Genomic DNA, 10795 nt, shown 5'->3' with positions numbered 1-10795 from the left:
AGTTAAAATAGTCCCTAAGTTTGGTTTAGATCAAACCAAAGTAGCTTCCACTAACTTTCATAAAGTCATATTCAAATGGGCCCAAAACGGGATAGGGTTCTACGGGTTTCTCTTGGGGAGGAAATTGATCATGGGGCCCATTGAGAAGGGAGATCATCCAATGATTTGTGGACATTATGGCAATGATGTGCATTCTGCCATGGTATTCACAAAGAGCCACATACGATTAAACATGGACCAAGCACTTATGGTCCATGTACGAATCTCATTCAGCACATCACAAGCATTCACATAAACACAAATTGATCCAATCAATCAGAAGCTTGCAAAACCCTAATTAATTTAAGTTAACGCACAGTCAGCCCATTAAAGCCAATGAATTATCAAATAATATCATCTAGGTATATGGGTTAAACCACAAAAAGTAGTTCGGCCCATATAGCAATTATGCTGAAATTGGGCTAATGATGTTTTAACTTAAAATTAGGTTTTTCAAGAGAAGGCCGAATTGTATCATGTGATGGGCCATTAAACCCTTGGCCCATAACCAAATTTTATCCACCTAAAAAGTGACCCATGGGGCTGAGATCAGACCCCATTGAACCATGGGTTCATTCCAACCAATTTGGACCAAACTAGGTCAATTCAGCCTAGGGTTTGGTGTTCAAAACATGTTACAATTCTCAAGATTTTGATCTGAAATTATTAATAGCTGAATATTGACAATCAATCACAACAAAACACATAATCTAGGGCTGTAAGTGTGATGGACTGAATCTGATCCGGACAAACTACAAACCTGCAAGAAACCGTTAATCGCATATTGCAAAATTTCTTCTTCTCCACTATGCGCTCCAGCAAGTCTTCCAATGTAAATAAAAAAATAGAAAACCCTAATCTTTTATTAATTACATCAGAATAAATCTTAATACATTTTGTCTAAAAATAAAAAAAAAAAATTATTTACAGACCAAAATCAAATGAATAAATCGCAGGGTACACAAATCTTGGCGCCAATAAAGAATTCTATCTCCATCACACCAACAGCCCAAAAATCAAGAAATAGCAATAAAACAATTCTAAAATTATTGCATAATAATATAAAATTAATTTCATATCAAATCACCCAAAAACTAAGAATCGATTTCTCAGTAAGCTACAAACTACACAAATTGGGTAGAACAATTCTACCAATTTGGGTCTATTTTAGATCTGATTTAATTTTGGTTCAAGATTGAACCTTTGGCTCTGATACCACTAAAGAAAGGGGAAGTCCATCATATGGATGGCTGAACCATGCTAGATGGTAGGGAAAATTTTCAAAAAATTTCTTTTACCCTTCTCGGAATCGCATTCCCAGTTTTAGAAAAACTACATTTTTTAATGATCATTTCTTTCACCGAATCGGACTAGATCTAAAACCAAAAGAAAGGGAGAAGAATACCTAATAAGGATTCCACATGAGTAGCTCCCAAAGTGGGTGTTCATGCCCAAAGAGGATACCAAAACCAGCTTCCATTGAAGATGGCACAACTTAAATTGAAGTCGGTTTAGCAACACAGTCCTTCAGCAAGAACTGCAATCCAACAGCTTAGATCGAGCAAGGAATGTGAGCATGATACAAATCTGTTTTTTCTTGCAAAAATAAAAACCAAGACTAATCAAGATTAGTCACCAGATGGAGAACAAATTAGGGTTTGGGCAGCAAAAGCAGAGGGAGAAAACTAAGAGCAGAAAGGTGAAGTCTGGAGCAGTTCGCCCTCCTCTATTTATAAGCCTTAAAGATCAACTTCTCCTAATCCAATTAGGAGCTTCTTAATCAAAATCTTTATTTGGATCTGGACTCCTTAAGTGGATAAGAGTTATCCTCTTATCCCATTGTTGATCTAAGCCCATATCCATACCCAAATTCGCCCAAGTCACATGACTGCTTAAGTTGTCATGTGACTTCTTAATTAATCCAATTAATTATGGGCCTTAGGCCCATTAAGCAAGTAGGCTCACGTCCCCTTTTAGTTTATGGCCAATTTGGCTCTCTCTGTATAGCGTAGGACCCCAACAGTAACCTTAGAAAAAGCCCATATAGATTCAGCCTAGCTTCTGTGACAAAGTTTGGCCGAATTCACTACTAAGCACAATGAACCCCTGAGTCCATCAGTATGGGCTCTCAATGGGCCCAACATTTACACTAAATGGTCCTTGAGTCTAGCCATCCTATGAAGGCCCAAGGACAATGGTCTTATGTGAGATTATACCATTAGGTATAACATCCCTAAATGGTCTTACACTTAACCTCTCAGCCCTTAATAATAAAACACTGCCTGACAAGAGAGGACCTCTCCCTCGGCTGCAAGGTGTAGTGTTGCACTCTTTGCTCGGATGGATCTAGGAATTAAAACACTTTGCAAACCTTTTTCTTCAAACATAATATATATATATATATATATATATATATATATATATATAACATATATATATATATCTATTGTTATATAAATATATTTTGCAAGAAACGAATCTCAAAAAAGTTTGAAATCGACTGCCGACAGTTTTGGTTTCTATCAGAGAGTGCAGTCCCGATCATTCACTTTGTCCGACAAAGGGGCTGATCCTATCACTATGATCACTCACTCATGTGAATTCTCATACTGCCCCAATATGCGTAGGTTTTAACCCCCCACCACTAAGGATCTCACTGATTGGCATATCGAAGATAGTCCAATCCAACACCCAGTGCAGTACTATAATCGAGTCTAGGGGTTAGGTGTAACTTTTCAGTTTTGCCCACTAGTCTCCAAGGTCCAGGGTATAACTGGAAAATGGTCTAGGTTTAGTTTTTCAAACAAACACACACTACATGTGCTTGGTCTAACCTTGACAGCTGAGACAAACCACCCCAATCTACTTGAAAGCACATTAGTGTCAACTTTGGCAGGATAAACTTCCCCAAGTCTATCCAATGGCTAAGAACATTCTAAACTAACACAAGTCTCATAAGTGTTCAGTTTGAGGGTAATTACAAAGAAGTATACCAAATGTAACATGAATCAATTATGTACTTTTATTCATTTAAAATAAATGTTTATGTACATCAATCTGATTGGAGCTAAGTGCGTACACTATCTAACATTTCTAGTGAGTTGGATTCTTGGGAGAACTACGATGATGTTCATGTTTATCTCTCACTAATTGGTTATGACTTGGATTCTTTACAAAGAATGGTTTCTGGTCTGGTGAGCTCAATTCTTGAACTTCTGAATATTAACATCTTGTCTCCCCTTTCTCGATAAGTTTAAGTTAATTAAATTCTTATTTATTCCCATTCTTTTAGGATGGAAAAATATGTTTGTTGGAAGACAAGTAGGTGAACCTTGGTCCTCAACTTATATGTATAATATATTACATGCATGATATAGTATTCAATTTTTTTAAAGTGGATTTTGCTCTGATTCTTCACTTACCTGATAAGAACCCACTAGACGACCTGCTCTAAGAACTCTTGAATCAAGTTGTTATGCACACCCAGAAGCTAGAAAACAAGTTGTAGTTGATCAGATTAAAACCTTAACGAAACTAAGTCCTTAAAGAATCCAATTTTGAAGATGCCACAAAGGTTGATCACTCCCTTGATAAGTCAATATATTGTATTCTACCAAGAACACAAGAAGGCAAAGCTAAGCTTGCTGAAAATACCATTATATTATTGATGATATCTCATTTTACATAGTTGTAGCCTTTATATAGGCATGTAAACATCATTATCTTATAAGGAAACTCCTAACTAATGAGGATCCCTTTAATTTAGGAAAACAAATCTGCCTTGAAATAGGAATCCTTCTAAAAGACTACAACTATTGACAACTAAGCATAGAAAAGTCAAAGTAAAACAAAATAAGACAAAAACAAGCCCATCATTACATCTTAGCATGCGGATTAGGCATTTTCTTATCATGTCCATGCACCTTGGTCTTATGTCATGGATTCTAAGCTCTGTTCTTTAAGATCTAAGCCTTGCACATCGTCTTGCACATAAAGATAGGTGATTATCCTTGGTGAAGCTTTGGAAATTTCTAGAACAGTCTTAGAATCTTCTAGAACAACCTCTTTGTCATGCATTTCCATGATTAAGCCTTGTAAAGCCTCTTTCATCCTCTTTATCCTTGCCCTAGTCATTGGACCATCAATTCCTTGCAAAGGATCTTGAGAATATTTGGAAATATTAGCTTAAACCATTTGGCCAACACCTCGATCTCCATTATTCCCTCCTTCCTTGAATCACCTACATCAAACAAAGATAAATCAGCAATAGTAAAAGTCGCACTAACATTACCATAGTTGCTTGGCAAATCTAGCTTGTAGGCATTATCATTGATTCTTTCCAAGACTTGAAAAGGTCAATCTCTAGGCTACAATTTTGATTTCCATTGTGTAAGAAACCTCTCCTTATGCATATGCACCCAAACCCAATCTCTAGGTTAAAAATAACCTTCAAACACCCCTTATTAGCTTGCTTAGCATATTGCTCATTCTTTCTTTTAATGTTTGCCCGAACCTTGGCATGTAAATCCTTCACAAAAATTGTCTTTTTCTTACCATCAAGATTAGCATGTTCATTATAGGCAAAGGTAAAATATCCATGAGAGTTAAAGGATTAAAGCCATAAACAACGTCAAAAGGTGAAAAAGAAATAGTAGAATGAATAGACCTGTTATATGCAAACTCAATATGTGGCAAACACTTCTCCAACTACCTTAAGTTCTTTTGAATGATAGCATGCAACATAGTGGTGAGTATCATATTAGCTACTTCAGTTTGACCATCCATTTGAGGATGTGCAACAGTAGAAAACAAGAGTTTAGTTCTTAATTTATTCCATAAAGTGCGTCAAAAATGACTTAAGAACTTAACATCTCTATCACTAACAATTGTCTTAGGCAAACCATGCAAACGAACAGCTTCTTTAAAGAACAAGTCAGCAATATGTGTTGCATCATTGGTTTTAGAATAGGCAATGAAATGAGCCATTTTACTGAACCGATCAACAACAACAAATATGTTGTCCTTACCACTTTGAGACCTTGCTAACCCAAAAACAAAATCCATAGAAACATCAATCCAGGGTTGGTTAGGCACTGGTAAAGGGGTATACAAGCCATGCGGTTTAACTTTAGATTTTGCTTGCCTACACGTAATGCACTTATCACAAATAGATTGTACATCATGCTTCATATTAGGCCAATAAAAATGCTCACGCAATATTTCTAAAGTCTTTTGTACACCAAAGTGTCCCATCAAGCCGCCTCCATGAGTTTCTCTAACAAGTAACTCACGAATAGAACAAATAGGCACACACAATTTATCTTTCTTAAACAGAAATCCTTCATGCCTATAGTAATCACTAAACACACACTTATAACATGCATTCCATACTTGGTTGGAATCAGAATCATTAGCATACAAGTCCTTAAGCAATTCAAAACTAAGTAACTTAGTTTGTAAAGATGTAAGTAATGTGTACCTCCTAGATAATGCATCAGCAACAACATTTTCCTTTTCATGTTTGTACCTAATCACATAAGGAAATATTTCTATGAACTCCAGCCACTTAGCATGCCTTTTATTAAGATTACCTTGGGATTTCAAGAACTTTAAGCTCTCATGATTAGAATGAATGATGAATTCCCTTGGCCACAAGTAATACTATCATGTTTGAAGAGTCATCACTAATGCATAAAGTTCCTTGTCATAAGTAGGATAGTTCAAGGCTGCCCCACTTAGCTTTTCACTAAAATAAGCAACTGGTTTGGAATCTTGCATCAAAACATCCCCTATTCCAATTCCATATGCATCACATTCTACTTCAAAAGCTTTATCAAAGTTAGGAAAACACAACAAAGGTGCATTAGTTAGCTTATCTTTCAAAGTTTTGAAAGCTCGATCATGCACTTCATCCTACTTAAAAACAACATTCTTTTTAACAATTTCATTCAAAGGTGCAGCAATAGAACTAAAATCCTTAACAAACCTTCAATAAAAACTTACTAAACTATGAAAACATCTTACCTCGTTCGCATTCTTAGGTGTAGGCCAGTCCCTTATTGCCTTTACCTTCTCTTCATCAACACTAATACCTTGTGAACTAACAACAAATCCAAGAAACACAACAGATTCCATGCAAAACTTGCACTTCTTAAGATTAACATACAATTGGTGCTCTCTTAACACCCTAAAAACAACATGCAAGTGTTTCACATGTTCATCCCAATTTTTGCTATAAACTAAAATATTATCAAAGTAAACTACCACAAATTTTCCTATGAAAGAACGCAAGACATGATTCATTAACCTCATGAATGTACTAGGTGCATTAGTTAAACCAAAAGGCATTACTAACCATTCATACAATCCATATTTAGTTTTAAATGTTGTCTTCCATTCGTCTCCCTCTTTCATGCGAATTTGATAATAGTCATTCTTTAAATCAGTTTTAGAAAACAAAGAAGAGCTATGCAATTCATCAACCATATCATCTAATCTAGGGATAGGATGTCTAAATTGTTATTTTGTTAATGGCTCGGCAGTCCACACACATACGCCATGTTCCATCTTTCTTTGGGACTAAGATGACAGGAACCGAACATGAGCTAAGACTCTCACTTACAAAACCCTTTTGCACAAACTCATCCACTTGCCTTTGTATCTCCTTTGTTTCCTTGGGATTAGCTCTATAAGCAAGTCGATTTGGTATGACGAAACCGGGTATGAAGTCTATTTGATGCTCAATACCTCTTAAGGGAGGTAATCCATGGGGAATCTCCTTAGGAAATAGGTCCTCAAACTCCTACAATAAAGACAAAAACACTAGGCAAAGAGGGGTTAAGGTCATTAGTAGAAAAGTAAGCATCCTTGTACATAAGTACAAGTAGTTGCTGCCTTGCAATCATGACACTCTTAACCTCATTTTTTTCAGGAAATACACTCATTCCCTTACTTTTCTCTCTTTTTTTACACTTTTCTCTCCAGTTTTCCTCTCAGCCTCACTCTTTCCACTTGCACTTTTCCTCTCGGTCTCACTTGCTCTCTTTGCTTTTGCTTGTTTACTTTCTTTCTTTTTCTTTTCCTCTTTCTCACACATTTGTTCTTCTCTCATTTTTCACTCTCTTGCTATCCTAATCTGATCTTCATAAGCTTGCAAAGGTTTGAGAGGGGTTAGTACAATAATTCGGTTATTCATTACAAAAGAATAACAATTTTTATACCCATCATGTGTAACCTTCTTATCAAACTGCCATGGTCGGCCAAGCAATATATGACAAGCATGCATTGGTGCCAAATCACATAGAACATCATCCTCAAACTTGCCAATTGGAAAGAAACCAGAACTTGCTTGGTTACCCTCACTTCTCCACATTCATTCAGTCAATACAATTTGTACGGTTTTGGATGCTTTATGGTATGCAAATTCAGCTTATCTACCAACAACGTACTAGCAACATTAGTACAACTTCCACTATCAATAATCATAGTGCATACTTTATCCTTCACATGGCATCTTGTGTGAAAAATATGCTCACGTTGCTCCTCATCACCATCATCATTAGGCTGTATACTTAGGGCTCTCCTTTTAACCAGCAAATCACCATGAACGGGTTCTGCAACTTCAACATCAGAACAATCCTCCAATGGTGGCATCTCATCCTCACTTGAGCTAGCACTTTCTATTTCTTCATTCTCCAATACAATCATAACTCTTTTGTTTGGGCATTGACAAGCAAGATTTCCGAATCCTTGGCACCTAAAATACTTAACATCACGTGACTTAGAAGAAGTTTTAGTGTTGGTTTTATATTTATGAACAACAATCGAATCCTTTTGCTTTGCTTCTTCTTTTATTTTTGAGGCAGATTTCTTGTCCTTCCAATTAGGTTTCCATGAACAACTAGATCTGAACCCTTTTGATTTTATTTGCTTCTCCACTTTAATGGATTTGTACAACAGCTCCTCCATCTCCACATAGTGTTGTAAATCAACCACATCAGCAATCTCCTTGTTCAAGCCGCCAATAAATCTAGCTATTGTTGCTTCTCGATCCTCCTCTATGTTTGCTCTAATCATGGCTATCTCCATCTCTTTGTAATAGTCCTCTACACTCATTGAGCCTTGAACTAGCCCTTGCAACTTTCTATGCAAATCTCTATAGTAATGGTTAGGTATAAATCTCTTGTGCATTAATAATTTCATCTCTTCCCATGACCGAATTAGCCTCTCTCCATTCCTATGCCTATTGATCACCAATTGATCCCACCATATGCTTGCATAATCTGTGAACTCCATGGCTGCTAGTTTTACTTTCTTCTCCTTGGAGTAATCTTGGCAATCAAATACGTGCTCAACCTTTCTTTCCAACTCCAAGTATAGTTCGGGATCATTCTTTCCTTGAAAGGTCAGAATCTTCATCTTTATGCTGCCCAAATTGCTATCTCTTTTGGAAATAGCCTTCTTGCCTCATTTAGAACTTGATTCCTCCAAATCCGAATCATCTTCCTCTTCTTCCTCAAACACACATCTTCTAGTGGACTTAGAAATAGATGTGGATTGCAAATCATCCAGCCTCGCATTCAACTTTCTAAATTGTTCATTAATAGCCCTTATGAATAATTTCATGTCAATCTCTTGTGGTTCTCCTTCAATACTCATGTTTATAACCTGCAAAAACTCGTTGGAAATAAAAGAAATTTTGTTCCTCACACACTCTCTCACTTTTTTTTCTCTTTTTTTTTTCCACTCAAACTAGCCCCCTTTATGTTCTTAACAGAATCAAGATCAACAAACCTCAAGGAGCAATTGGTTAGATGGTGGCAAATCTCAAAATCAAAACTTTAAAAACTTAGTTGAGGCAAATGGTAGAAATAAGGAAGGAAAAAATCAATTATAAGAGCCAAAAAAATAAGAAAACTTCAAAAGGAAGCAAAAGACATGCAAAAGAAATCACTAGAATACACAAAACAGCCTTGCACAATTGAACCCGAATAGAATAAATATGGAGCACAAAATCAAATTAATGTAGACACAAGAATCCTTATTTGATAAGGATTAGTACTAAGTAAGACAGTTGTTTAAGGAAAAGAAATCCCAGCTTGAAAAGGATTATACAACTGGCTTTTGAATTAGTTAACTAGTCAAACCCAAAAACGAAAAGGAGATCTTGTTATAACTTATGATCTTGTAATTCAAGAAATCCTGTTTATACTGGGAAAATGATTAAAAAAATCAGATCAGCAATATATCTCCTCCTTCTTCTTTTCTTTTTTCGAATTGGATGTTCTTTTCTGTCTCTTTTTTTTCAAATTGGATGTTCTTCTCTGTCTCTTTTCTTTTTTTTTTTTTTTTGCCAAAACTAAACACACAAAACAGAATTGACTCTATTCAAAAACACAAAGAAGTCGAATGGAAGAATTCAAAGAAACTATGCAAGGACAATACAAGAAACGTGCAAGGATCAAAGAAAAATACAAAACAAGGATAAGCAAAGGATAAGTAACCTATTTCTAGAGCCAAGGCTCTGATACCAAATGATAAGAACCCACTAGACGACTTGCTCTAGGAACTCTTGAATCAAGTTGTTATGCACACCCAGAAGCTAGAAAACAAGTTGTAGTTTATCAGATTAGAACCTTAAGGAAACTAAGTCCTTAAAGAATCCAATCTTGAAGATGCCACAGAGGTTGATCACTCCCTTGATAAATCAAGATATTGTATTCTACCAAGAACACAAGAAGGCAAAGCTAAGCTTGCTGAAAATACCTCTATATTATTGATGATATCTCGTTTTACATAGTTGTAGCCTTTATATAGGCATGTAAACATCATTATCTTATAAGGAAATTCCTAACTAATGAGGACCCCTTTAATTTAGGAAAATAAATCTGCCTTGAAATCGGAATCCTTCTAAAAGATTACAACTATTGACAACTAAGCATAGAAAAGTCAAAGTAAAACAAAACAAGACAAAAACAAGCCCATCAATACATCTTAGCATGCGGATTGGGCCTTTTCTTACCGTGTCCATGTGCCTTGGTCTTATGTCATGGATTCCAAGCTTTGTTCTTCAAGATCTAAGCATTGCACATCGTCTTGCACATAAAGATAGGTGATTATCCTTGGTGAAGCTTTGGAAATTTCTAGAACAGTCTTAGAATCTTCTAGAACAGTCTCTTTGTCATGCACTTCCATGATTAAGCCTTGTAAAGCCTCTTTCATCCTCTTTGTCCTTGCCCAGGTCATTGGACCACCGATTCCTTGCAAAGGATCTTGAGAATATTTGGGAATATTAGCTTGAGCCAATTGGCCAACACCTCGATCTCCATTATTACCCTTTTTCAATGATTGTTGACAATACCTTGTTCTACACCTACTAGCATATCTAAGCAGGGGAGGGGTAACCATACCATACCTAGTTCTCCTGACTATAATTTTTGTCAAAATGGTGGTTTCTTGACTTTACTTGAAGCAGAACATTCCCTCCACTCCAAAAGTCTTGTTGTAGAGGGTAGCTTGCCAGTGGAGATTGGCTAGTTATGATTATCCCCATTCCTTTTCTTTTATAGATCCCTAATTCCATTTTTATCATTGATCCATTAAGGTTTCTTGCACCTAGGCTGTTATCTAAAAACATGTCATAGGTGTGCCGAGTCCTATGGGTATGACCCAACCTTGATCCTATTGATTCTAGGCAAAGCAGGTTGTTTATTCATGAATCTATACAATTTTGATCTTTCATTTGGAGACCTCAATT

General features: G+C 36.2%; 1 pseudogene; it reads right to left on the bottom strand.

Annotated features, from left to right (window-relative positions):
• Positions 1–3969: 3969 nt before the first annotated feature.
• Positions 3970–8457, bottom strand: LOC148860751 (uncharacterized; annotated as a pseudogene).
• Positions 8458–10795: the final 2338 nt, after the last annotated feature.

Source organism: Nelumbo lutea, chromosome 4 (assembly GCF_056320005.1).
Source record: "Nelumbo lutea isolate HS-2025 chromosome 4, American lotus-T2T, whole genome shotgun sequence".
In the NCBI taxonomy this organism is placed as follows: Eukaryota; Viridiplantae; Streptophyta; class Magnoliopsida; order Proteales; family Nelumbonaceae; genus Nelumbo; species Nelumbo lutea.
Note: the sequence above shows the minus strand (reverse complement) of the source record. Positions and strands in the feature narration are given on the sequence as shown.